At 53.6% G+C, this 12256-nt stretch overlaps 1 protein-coding gene across 3 annotated transcripts in view; it reads right to left on the reverse strand.

The window, feature by feature from the left end:
* Positions 1-12256, reverse strand: part of LOC106564124 (mitotic spindle assembly checkpoint protein MAD1) — a 119111-nt gene that overhangs the window by 1599 nt on the left and 105256 nt on the right. The gene's annotated exons all lie outside the window — the stretch shown is intronic.

Here is a 12256-nt window from a genome sequence, read left to right on the forward strand (position 1 = left end):
TTCAGGACCCCCTCTTTCAAAGATAATGCAAATAACTTCACAGATCTTCATTGTAAAGGGTTTAAACACTGTTTCCCATGCTTGTTCAATCAACCATAAACAATTAATGACCATGCACCTGTGGAAAAGTTGTTAAGACACTAACAACTTACAGACGGTAGGCAATTAAGGTCACAGTTATGAAAACCTAGAACACTAAAGAGGCGTGAACGTGCCTTAGGCATGCGTGAACGTGCCTTAGGCATGCTGTAAGGAGGCATGAGGACTGCAGATGTGGCAAGGGCAATAAATTGCAATGTCCGTACTGTGAGAAGCCTAAGACAGCGCTACAGGGAGACAGGACGGACAGCTGATCGTCCTCGCTGTGGCTGACCACATGTAACAACACCTGCACAGGATCGGTACGTCCAAACATCACACCTGCGGGACAGGTACAGGATGGCAACAACAACTGCCCGAGTTACACCAGGAATGCACAATCCCTCCATCAGTGCTCAGACTGTCCGCAATAGGCTGAGAGAGGCTGGACTGAGGGCTTGTCGGCCTGTTGTAAGGCAGCTCCTCACCAGACATCACTGGCAACAACGTCGCCTATGGGCACAAACCCACCGTCGCTGGACCAGACAGGACTGGCAAAAAGTGCACTTCACTGACGAGTCGCGGTTTTGTCTCACCAGGGGTGATGGTCGGATTTGCGTTTATCGTTGAAGGAATGAGCGTTACACCGAGGCCTGTACTCTGGAGCGGGATCGATTTGGAGGTGGTCCATCATGGTCTGGGGCGGTGTGTCACAGCATCATCGGACTGAGCTTGTTGTCATTGCAGGCAATCTCAACGCTGTGTGTTACAGGGAAGACATCCTCCTCCCTCATGTGGTACCCTTCCTGCAGGCTCATCCTGACATGACCCTCCAGCATGACAATGCCACCAGCCATACTGCTCGTTCTGTGCGTGATTTCCTGCAAGACAGGAATGTCAGTGTTCTGCCATGGCCAGCGAAGACCCCTGATCTCAATCCTATTGAGCAGGTCTGGGACCTGTTGGATCGGAGGGTGAGGGCTAGGGCCATTCCCCCCAGAAATGCCCTGGAACTTGCAGGTGCCTTGGTGGAAGAGTGGGGTAACATCTCACAGCAAGAACTGGCAAATCTGGTGCATCTCCATGAGGAGGAGATGCACTGCAGTACTTAATGCAGCTGGTGGCCACACCAGATACTGACTGTTACTTTTGATTTTGACCCTCCCCCCTTTGTACAGGGACACATTATTCAATTTCTGTTAGTCACATGTCTGTGGAACTTGTCCAGTTTATGTCTCAGTTGTTGAATCTTGTTATGTTCATACAAATATTTACACGTTAAGTTTGCTGAAAATAAACGCAGTTGACAGTAAGAGGACATTTCTTTTTTTGCTGAGTTTATATACAGCAGTATGTGGAAAACTCTTCAAATTAGTGGATTCAGCTATTTCAGCCACACCCGTTGCTGACAGCACACAACCATGCAATCTCCATGGACAAACATTGGCAGCAGAATGGCCTTACTGAAGAGCTCAGTGACTTTCAACATGGCACCGTCATAGGATGCCACCATTCCAACAAGTCAGTTTGTAAAATTTCTGCCCTGCTAGAGCTGCCCCGGTCAACTGTAAGTGCTGTTATTGTGAAGTGGAAACATCTAGGAGCAACAAGGGCTCAGCCGTGAAGTGGTAGAACACACAAAGCTCACAGAACGAGACTGCTGAGTGCTGAAGCAAAAATCATCTGTCCTCAGTTGTAACACTCACTACCAAGTTCTCAAACTGCCTCTGGAAGCAACGTCAGCACAAGAGCTTCATGATATGGGTTTCCATGGCCGAGCAGCCGCACACAAGCCTAAGATCACCATGCGCAATGCCAAGCTGGAGTGGTGTAAAGTTCACTGCCATTGGACTCAGCAGTGGAAACATTCTCTGGAGTGTTGAATCACGCTTCACCATCTGGCAGTCCGAACGACGAATCTGGGTTTGGCGGATGCCAGGAGAACGCTACCTGCCCCAATGCATGGCACCAACTGTAAAGTTTAGTGGAGGAGGAATAATGGTCTGGGGCTGTTTTTCATGGTTCGGGTTAGGCCCCTTAGTTTCTGTGAAGGGAAATATTAGCGCTACAGCATATAATAACATTCTAGATGATTCTGTGCTCCCAACTTTGTGGCAGTTTGGGGAAGGCCCTTTCCTGTTTCAGCATGACAATGCCCCTGTGCATAAAGCAAAGTCCATACAGAAATGTTTTGTCGAGATTGGTGTGGAAGAACTTATTTGCCTGCACAGAGCCCTGATCTCAACCTCATCGAGCACCTTTTGGATGAATTGGAATGCCGACTGCGAGCCAGGCCTAATCGCCCAACATCAGTGCCCAACCTCACTAATGCTCTTGTGGCTGAATGGAAGCAAGTCCCCGCAGCAATGTTCCAACATCTAGTGGAAAGCCTTCCCAGAAGAGTGGAGGCTGTTATAGCAGCAAAGGGGGGACCAACTCCATATTAATGACCATGATTTTGGAATGAGATGTTGGAATGATGTCAACTTTTGGTCACATAGATGGATCTGGAACAGAAGCCTCATCTCTCCTGGAGTAGAAAACCCTGTTGTAGGACACACACACACACACACACACACACACACACACACACACACACACACACACACACACACACACACACACACACACACACACACACACTTTGCGTCAAGAGGGAGAGAACATTAACTTTAGAAGTGAGAAAAGAAAATCGATTTAGAAGTTGTTTGTTGTTTATGGGGACCTGTTTGTGAGCGTTGGGATGAGTCGGTGAAATGGGAAGAAATTCAGGGTGGATTAATTAAATAAATACAACGCCGCTCAGAGTGAAATGAGGAGAGGGAGCGCAAAGGGAGGAGAGGGAGGATGAAGTAATTAAAGAAACGCAGGGAGGAGAGGAAGAGAGATAGAGGTAGAGAAGAAGGGGGAGAGAGATAGAGAGAGCACGTCTCTTCCACCCAGTCAACTTTTCCATTCACAACCATCCCTCTTTGTCCATCTCTCTCCCCCATTCTGTTTATCTCCTCCTGTGTGTAAGCCCATCTGGAAAGTTATGCCATACCCCTAAGTCTCTCTCTCTCTCCCTGTACACACCAGCACACACACCTGGAGGGCGCCATGGGAACCAGGGCCGGTGTTCTAGACCCCGAGGACTTCACAGAACACGCATTACCATCAAGTTATACTCAACTTCTGTGAAAATGTCTCTACTGTAGTCTTTTCCCTGTCCGATGCTGAAGAATCCATAAACATCATACACACTAATATATGAATACTTTTCCCTCTGAAGTCATGTTGCTCAGTCGGTAGAGTATGGCACTGGAAACGCCAAGGATTCTGGGTTGGATTCCCGCTTGGACTCCCCACCTGAAAACTGTATGCACCCATGACTAAGTCACTTTGGATAATGGGGTCTGGTAAATGGCATGTTACTATTACTTCAACTCTGACTTATAAAGACTGAATAATGTTAACTATATAGAAATAATGATTATTACCTCAACTCTGACTTATAAAGACTGAATAATGTTAACGATATAGAAATAATGATTATTACTTCAACTCTGACTTATAAAGACTAAATAATGTCAACTATATAGAAATAATTAAATAAAACATTTTTATCTTGGGGTAGAAAGGCCAGTGAGGGAGAGAGAACGATAGAGAAAGACAAGATAGAGGGAGAGAAAGGAGAGGAGGAACACAGAGTGATAGAAGGGAGAAGGGAGGGGAGAGAGAGACGGAGGGAGAGATGGGAGAGAGAGAGATGGAGGGAGAGAGAGATGAGGGGGAGAGATGGATGGGGAGAGAGAGACAGAAGGGAGAGAGCGACAGGAGGGAGAGAGACAGAAGGGAGAGAGACGGATGGAGAGAGAGAGACAGGAGGGAGAGAGATGGATGGAGAGAGACAGGAGAGAGATGAGATGGAGGGAGAGAGATGAGGGAGAAAGATGGATGGAGAGAGAGAAGAGAGATGGAGGGAGAGAGATGAGGGAGAGACATGGATGGCGAGAAGAGAGATGGATGACGAGAGAGATGGAGGGAGAGAAGAGATGGAGGGAGAGAGAGATGGATGGAGAGAGAGATGGAGGGAGAGAGAGATGGAGGGAGAGAAGAGAGATGGAGGGAGAGAAGAGAGATGGAGGGAGAGAAGAGAGATGGAGGGAGAGAAGAGAGATGGAGGGAGAGAAGAGAGATGGAGGGAGAGAAGAGAGATGGAGGGAGAGAGAGATGGAGGGAGAGAGAGATGGAGGGAGAGAGAGATGGAGGGAGAGAAGAGAGATGGAGGGAGAGAAGAGAGATGGAGGGAGAGAGAGATGGAGGGAGAGAAGAGAGATGGAGGGAGAGAAGAGAGATGGAGGAAGAGAAGAGAGATGAAGGGAGAGAAGAGAGATGGAGGGAGAGAAGAGAGATGGAGGGAGAGAGAGATGGAGGGAGAGAGAGATGGAGGGAGAGAGAGATGGAGGGAGAGAGAGATGGATGGAGCGAGAGATGGATGGAGAGAAGAGAGAGCACCAGGCCCAGAGGGTAATGATAAACATGCACCACACTTTCATTGATGATCCCCTTCCTCTCTCCAATGGCAGGAAAAACAGAGGAAAGAAATCAGATTTAATTTAAAGGTCAGAAGTGGGGTGTTTTCTTCAAAAAGGGATTTATTCAAATACTGTGTGTGTTCTCAATGTGTGTGTGTGTGGATTTATTTAAATAGTGACCTTATCAACGCCTGTTAGCATATTCATGACTCCCCAGAACCTGTTATGAACAAGTCCTGACCTTTTTCAAATCAACAAGTTGTTGTTTAATAACAACACAATAACTTCACTATGTCCAGGGTGCTCCTTTCCCCATGCTCTTCTCTCCCTCTACTACTACTCCCCCTCTCTTCCTCCTCCCCCTCTCCTCCTCTCCTCCCCCTCTCCTCCTCCTCTCACCCTCACCTCACCCTCTCCTCCTCCTCTCCTTCCTCCTCCCCCTCTCCTCCTCTCTCCCCCTCTCCTCCTCTCCTCACCCTCTCCTCCTCCTCTCACCCTCACCTCACCCTCTCCTCCTCCTCTCCTTCCTCCTCCCCCCTCTCCTCCTCTCCTCCCCCCTCTCCTCCTCTCCCTCACCCTCTCCTCCTCCTCTCACCCTCACCTCCCCCTCTCACCCCTCACCTCCCCCTCTCCTTCCTCCTCCCCCTCTCCTCCTCTCCTCCCCCCTCTCCTCCTCTCCTCACCCTCTCCTCCTCCTCTCACCCTCACCTCCCCTCTCACCCTCACCTCACCCTCTCCTCCCCCCTCTCCCCCTCTCCTTCCTCCTCCCCCCTCTCCTCCTCTCCCTCCTCTTCACCCTCTCCTTCCTCCCCCTCTCCTTCCTCCCACTCTCCTTCCTCCTCTCCCCCACTCTCCTTCCTCCTCCCACTCTCCTTCCTCCTCCCACTCTCCTCCCTCCTCCCACTCGCCTCCTCTCCTCCTTCCTCCTCCCCCCTCTCCTTCCTCCTCCCCCTCTCACCCTCACCTCACCCTCTCCTCCCCCTCTCCTTCCTCCTCCCCCTCTCCTCCTCTCCTCACCCTCTCCTCCTCCTCTCACCCTCACCTCCCCCTCTCACCCTCACCTCACCCTCTCCTCCCCCTCTCTTCCTCCTCCCCTCCTCCTCCTCTCCTCACCCTCTCCTCCTCCTCTCACCCTCACCTCCCCCTCTCACCCTCACCTCACCCTCTCCTCCTCCTCTCACCCTCACCTCCCCCTCTCTTCCTCCCTCCCCCTCTCCTCCTCTCCTCACCCTCTCCTCCTCCTCTCACCCCTCACCTCCCCCTCTCACCCCTCACCTCACCCTCTCCTCCTCCTCTCACCCTCACCTCCCCCTCTCTTCCTCCTCCCCCTCTCCTCCTCCTCTCACCCTCACCTCCCCCTCTCCTTCCTCCTCCCCCCTCTCCTCCTCTCCTCACCCTCTCCTCCTCCTCTCACCCCTCACCTCCCCCCTCTCACCCTCACCTCACCCTCTCCTCCCCCTCCTTCCTCCTCCCCCCTCTCCTCCTCTCCCTCCTCTCCTTCCTCCTCCCCCCCTCTCCTCCTCTCCCTCCTCTTCACCCTCTCCTTCCTCCCCCCTCTCCTTCCTCCCACTCTCCTTCCTCCTCTCCCCACTCTCCTTCCTCCTCCCACTCTCCTTCCTCCTCCCACTCTCCTCCCTCCTCCCACTCGCCTCCTCTCCTCCTACTCTCCTTCCTCCCGCTCTCCTTCCCCTCTACTTCCTCCTCCCACACTCCTTCCTCCCCCCTCACCTTCCTCCCTCTCTCCTTTCCCTCTACTTCCTCCTCCCCCTCTCCTTCCTCCCCCCTCTCCTTCCTCCCCCTCTCCTTCCCCCTCCCCCTCTCCTTCCTCCCCCCCACTCTCCTTCCTCCCCCCCACTCTCCTTCCTCCCCCCACTCTCCTTCCTCCTCCCCCTCTCCTTCCCCCTCATCTGTATTTCTAGTTAAAGGAAATCGATGGTTGGTGGATTAGAATGTGGGATGTCACACGGCAGTCACCTCAGCCAACCAGAGACGAGGCTGCTGCGGAATGCCAATCCACCAATCACATCCTGGGGTACATTCCGTCCCAGACTGGACACACAGGAAGACTGTGATTTACACACACACACACAGGTGCACTCTCGCGTGCGCGCACACACACACACACACACACACACACACACACACACACACACACACACACACACACACACACACACACACACACACACACACACACACACACACACACACACACACACAGTCTCAGGGGGTCACTAATTGACAGCTTTGTGATGGTTGAGCTGACAGTCTTCTAGAATAAAGGGGGGTTACCAGGTCAGAGTGTGTAGTGAGGGGGGTTACCAGGTCAGAGTGTAGTGAGGGGGGTTACCAGGTCAGAGTGTAGTGAGGGGGGTTACCAGGTCAGAGTGTAATGTGAGGGGGGTTACCAGGTCAGAGTGTAGTGAGGGGGGTTACCAGGTCAGAGTGTAGTGAGGGGGGTTACCAGGTCAGAGTGTAATGTGAGGGGGGTTACCAGGTCAGTATGTAATGTGACGGTGGTTACCAGGTCAGAGTGTAATGTGAGGGGGGTTACCAGGTCAGAGTGTGTAGTGAGGGGGGTTACCAGGTCAGAGTGTGTAGTGAGGGGGGGTTACCAGGTCAGAGTGTGTAGTGAGGGGGGTTACCAGGTCAGAGTGTGTAGTGAGGGGGGTTACCAGGTCAGAGTGTGTAGTGAGGGGGGTTACCAGGTCAGAGTGTAGTGACGGTGGTTACCAGGTCAGAGTGTAGTGACGGTGGTTACCAGGTCAGAGTGTAATGTGACGGTGGTTACCAGGTCAGAGTGTGTAGTGACGGGGGTTACCAGGTCAGAGTGTAATGTGACGGTGGTTACCAGGTCAGAGTGTGTAGTGACGGTGGTTACCAGGTCAGAGTGTGTAGTGACGGGGGTTACCAGGTCAGAGTGTAATGTGACGGGGGTTACCAGGTCAGAGTGTATAATGTGACGGGGGTTACCAGGTCAGAGTGTAGTGAGGGGGGTTACCAAGTCAGAGTGTGAGTGAGGGGGGTTACCAGGTCAGAGTGTAATGTGACGGGGGGTTACCAGGTCAGTGTGTATAATGTGACGGGGGTTACCAGGTCAGAGTGTATAATGTGACGGGGGTTACCAGGTCAGAGTGTATAATGTGACGGGGGTTACCAGGTCAGAGTGTAGTGAGGGGGGTTACCAGGTCAGAGTGTAGTGAGGGGGGTTACCAGGTCAGAGTGTAATGTGAGGGGGGTTACCAGGTCAGAGTGTAATGTGAGGGGGTTACCAGGTCAGTGTGTAGTGAGGGGGCTTACCAGGTCAGAGTGTAGTGAGGGGGGGTTACCAGGTCAGAGTGTGTAGTGAGGGGGGTTACCAGGTCAGAGTGTAGTGAGGGGGGGTTACCAGGTCAGAGTGTAATGTGAGGGGGGGTTACCAGGTCAGAGTGTGTAGTGAGGGGGGTTACCAAGTCAGAGTGTGTAGTGAGGGGGGTTACCAGGTCAGAGTGTGTAGTGAGGGGGGTTACCAGGTCAGTGTGTAGTGAGGGGGGTTACCAGGTCAGAGTGTGTAGTGAGGGGGGTTACCAGGTCAGTATGTAATGTGAGGGGGGTTACCAGGTCAGAGTGTAGTGAGGGGGGTTACCAGGTCAGAGTGTGTAGTGAGGGAGGTTACCAGATCAGAGTGTGTAGTGACGGTGGTTACCAGGTCAGAGTGTAGTGAGAGGGGTTGCCAGGTCAGAGTGTGTAGTGAGGGGGGTTACCAGGTCAGAGTGTAGTGAGAGGGGTTACCAGGTCAGAGTGTGTAGTGACGGTGGTTACCAGGTCAGAGTGTAGTGACGGGGGTTACCAGGTCAGAGTGTAATGTGAGGGGGTTACCAGGTCAGAGTGTAGTGAGGGGGGTTACCAGGTCAGAGTGTAATGTGAGGGGGGTTACCAGGTCAGTATGTAATGTGAGGGGGGTTACCAGGTCAGAGTGTGTAGTGAGGGGGGTTACCAGGTCAGAGTGTGTAGTGAGGGGGGTTACCAGGTCAGAGTGTAATGTGACGGGGTTACCAGTACAGAGTGTAGTGAGGGGGGTTACCAGGTCAGAGTGTGTAGTGAGGGGGGTTACCAGGTCAGAGTGTAATGTGAGGGGGGTTACCAGGTCAGAGTGTAGTGACGGGGGTTACCAGGTCAGAGTGTGTAGTGAGGGGGGTTACCAGGTCAAAGTGTGTAGTGAGAGGGGTTACCAGGTCAGAGTGTAGTGAGGGGGGTTACCAGGTCAGAGTGTAGTGAGGGGGGTTACCAGGTCAGAGTGTAGTGAGGGGTGTTACCAGGTCAGAGTGTAGTGAGGGGTGTTACCAGGTCAGTATGTAATGTGACGGTGGTTACCAGGTCAGAGTGTGTAGTGAGGGGGGTTACCAGGTCAGAGTGTAGTGACGGGGGTTACCAGGTCAGTGTGTAGTGATGGGGGTTACCAGGGCAGAGTGTGTAGTGATGGGGGTTACCAGGTCAGAGTGTGTAGTGATGGGGGTTACCAGGTCAGTGTGTAGTGAGGGGGGTTACCAGGTCAGAGTGTAGTGAGGGGGGTTACCAGGTCAGAGTGTATTGTGACGGGGGTTACCAGGTCAGTGTGTGTAATGTGACGGGGGTTACCAGGTCAGAGTGTGTAGTGAGGGGGGTTACCAGGTCAGAGTGTAGTGAGGGGGGGTTACCAGGTCAGAGTGTAATGTGACGGGGGTTACCAGGTCAGTGTGTGTAATGTGACGGGGGTTACCAGGTCAGTGTGTGTAATGTGACGGGGGTTACCAGGTCAGAGTGTGTAGTGAGGGGGGTTACCAGGTCAGAGTGTAGTGACGGGGGTTACCAGGTCAGAGTGTAGTGACGGGGGTTACCAGGTCAGAGTGTAGTGACGGGGGTTACCAGGTCAGAGTGTAATGTGACGGGGGTTACCAGGTCAGTGTGTGTAATGTGACGGGGGTTACCAGGTCAGTGTGTGTAATGTGACGGGGGTTACCAGGTCAGAGTGTGTAGTGAGGGGGGTTACCAGGTCAGAGTGTAATGACGGGGGTTACCAGGTCAGTGTGTGTAATGTGACGGGGGTTACCAGGTCAGTGTGTGTAATGTGACGGGGGTTACCAGGTCAGAGTGTGTAGTGAGGGGGGTTACCAGGTCAGAGTGTAGTGACGGGGGTTACCAGGTCAGTGTGTGTAATGTGACGGGGTTTACCAGGTCAGAGTGTGTAGTGAGGGGGGTTACCAGGTCAGAGTGTAGTGACAGGGGTTACCAGGTCAGTGTGTGTAATGTGACGGGGGTTACCAGGTCAGAGTGTGTAGTGATGGGGGTTACCAGGTCAGAGTGTAATGTGAGGGGGGTTACCAGGTCAGAGTGTGTAGTGATGGGGGTTACCAGGTCAGAGTGTAATGTGAGGGGGGTTACCAGGTCAGTGTGTGTAATGTGACGGGGGTTACCAGGTCAGAGTGTGTAGTGATGGGGGTTACCAGGTCAGCAGCTCCACTGCCTACTAATGAGTCTTCCATGTTCTCTCTTTCTATCCCTCAGCCATCTCTCTCATCTCCGCTCCTCTACATTAAACTTTACTGTAACTTTTCACAGCGCACCAAAGTGTTGCTCTTTAGCATTCAGAACCACAATGTAATAGTGAGAAAATAAAAGGTCTCTGCTCTTGTCTCTTTCAGAGGAGAATGGACTTTCTTTAAACGTCTGATGTCCAGGGGGGGCTGAGAATGAAAAGGTAAATGCCACAGCCTTCTAGAACTACCTGACGACAGATATAACAGAGGGAGAGAGAGAGGGAGAGAAGGGGAAAGGGGCAGGACGAAGGGGGGTAGAGGGGGAAGGCAGAGAGGGGGTAGAGGGGGAAGGCAGAGAGAGAGGGGGGTAGAGGGGGAAGGCAGAGAGGGGGTAGAGGAGGAAGGCAGTGAGGGGGTAGAGGAGGAAGGCAGAGAGGGAGTAGAGGGGGGAAAGGCAGAGAGGGGGTAGAGGGGGAAGGCAGAGAGGGGTAGAGGGGGAAGGCAGAAAGGGGGTAGAGGGGGAAGGCAGAAAGGGGGGTAGAGGGGGGAAGGCAGAGAGGGGGAGAGGGGGGGTAGAGGGGGAAGGCAGAGAGGGGGTAGAGGGGGAAGGCAGAGAAAGGGGGTAGAGGGGGAAGGCAGAGAGGGGGTAGAGGGGGGAAGGCAGAGAGGGGGTAGAGGGGGAAGGCAGAGAGGGGGTAGAGGGGGAAGGCAGAGAGGGGGGGGAGAGGGGCAGAGGGGGGGAAGGCAGAGAGAGGGGTAGAGGGGGAAGGCAGAGAGGGGGGTAGAGGGGGGAAGGCAGAGAGGGGGTAGAGGGGGAAGGCAGAGAGGAAGGGGGTAGAGGGGGAAGGCAGAGAGGGGGTAGAGGGGGAAGGCAGAGAGGGGGTAGAGGGGGAAGGCAGAGAGGGGGGTAGAGGGGGAAGGCAGAGAGGGGGTAGAGGGGGAAGGCAGAGAGGGGGGTAGAGGGGGAAGGCAGAGAGGGGGGTAGAGGGGGAAGGCAGAGAGAGGGGGGTAGAGGGGGAAGGCAGAGAGGGGGGTAGAGGGGGAAGGCAGAGAGAGGGGGTAGAGGGGGAAGGCAGAGAGAGGGGGGTAGAGGGGGAAGGCAGAGAGGGGGTAGAGGGGGAAGGCAGAAAGGGGGTAGAGGGGGAAGGCAGAGAGGGGGGGTAGAGGGGGAAGGCAGAGAGGGGGTAGAGGGGGGAAGGCAGAGAGGGGGGTAGAGGGGGAAGGCAGAGAGGGGGGGTAGAGGGGGAAGGCAGAGAGGGGGGTAGAGGGGGAAGGCAGAGAGAAAAGGGGGGTAGAGGGGGAAGGCAAAGAGGGGGTAGAGGGGGAAGGCAGAGAGAAAAGGGGGGTAGAGGGGGAAGGCAGAGAGGGGGGTAGAGGGGGAAGGCAGAAAGGGGGGTAGAGGGGGAAGGCAGAGAGGGGGGTAGAGGGGGAAGGCAGAGAGGGGGGTAGAGGGGGAAGGCAGAGAGGGGGGTAGAGGGGGAAGGCAGAAAGGGGGTAGAGGGGGAAGGCAGAGAGAAAAGGGGGGTAGAGGGGGAAGGCAGAGAGAGAAGGCCGGCAGAGAGAGAAGGTGGTAGAGGGGGAAGGCAGAGAGGGGGTAGAAGTGAGATGGAGTGGATAGGTCTCTCCTATCTTTACCTCCCAAGTCTCAGACACCATTTAAGACAAAAGAACAGAGGTTTGTGATTGGCTGAAAGGAGAAAAACAGAAGGGATATTAATGGTATAATCAAAAAATATGCAAATGAACTCCTGGTTTCAATTTAAATGCAGATTCTGATATTTAACATCTAGTAGAGAAGAGATGGATACACTAGAGAGAGAGGTAGAGAGACAGGGAGAAAGAGGAGAGAGGGGGAGGTAGAGAGACAGGGAGAAAGAGGAGAGAGGGGGAGGTAGAGAGACAGGGAGAAAGAGGAGAGAGAGGGAGGTAGAGAGACAGGGAGAAAGAGGAGAGAGAGGGAGGTAGAGAGACAGGGAGAAAGAGGAGAGAGGGGGAGGTAGAGAGACAGGGAGAAAGAGGAGAGAGAGAGAGGTAGAGAGACAGGGAGAAAGAGGAGAGAGAGGGAGGTAGAGACAGGGAGAAAGAGGAGAGAGGGGGGAGGTAGAGACAGGGAGAAAGAGGAGAGAGGGGGAGGTAGAGAGACAGGGAGAAAGAGGAGAGAGAGAG

Source organism: Salmo salar, chromosome ssa12 (assembly GCF_905237065.1).
Source record: "Salmo salar chromosome ssa12, Ssal_v3.1, whole genome shotgun sequence".
In the NCBI taxonomy this organism is placed as follows: domain Eukaryota; kingdom Metazoa; phylum Chordata; class Actinopteri; order Salmoniformes; family Salmonidae; genus Salmo; species Salmo salar.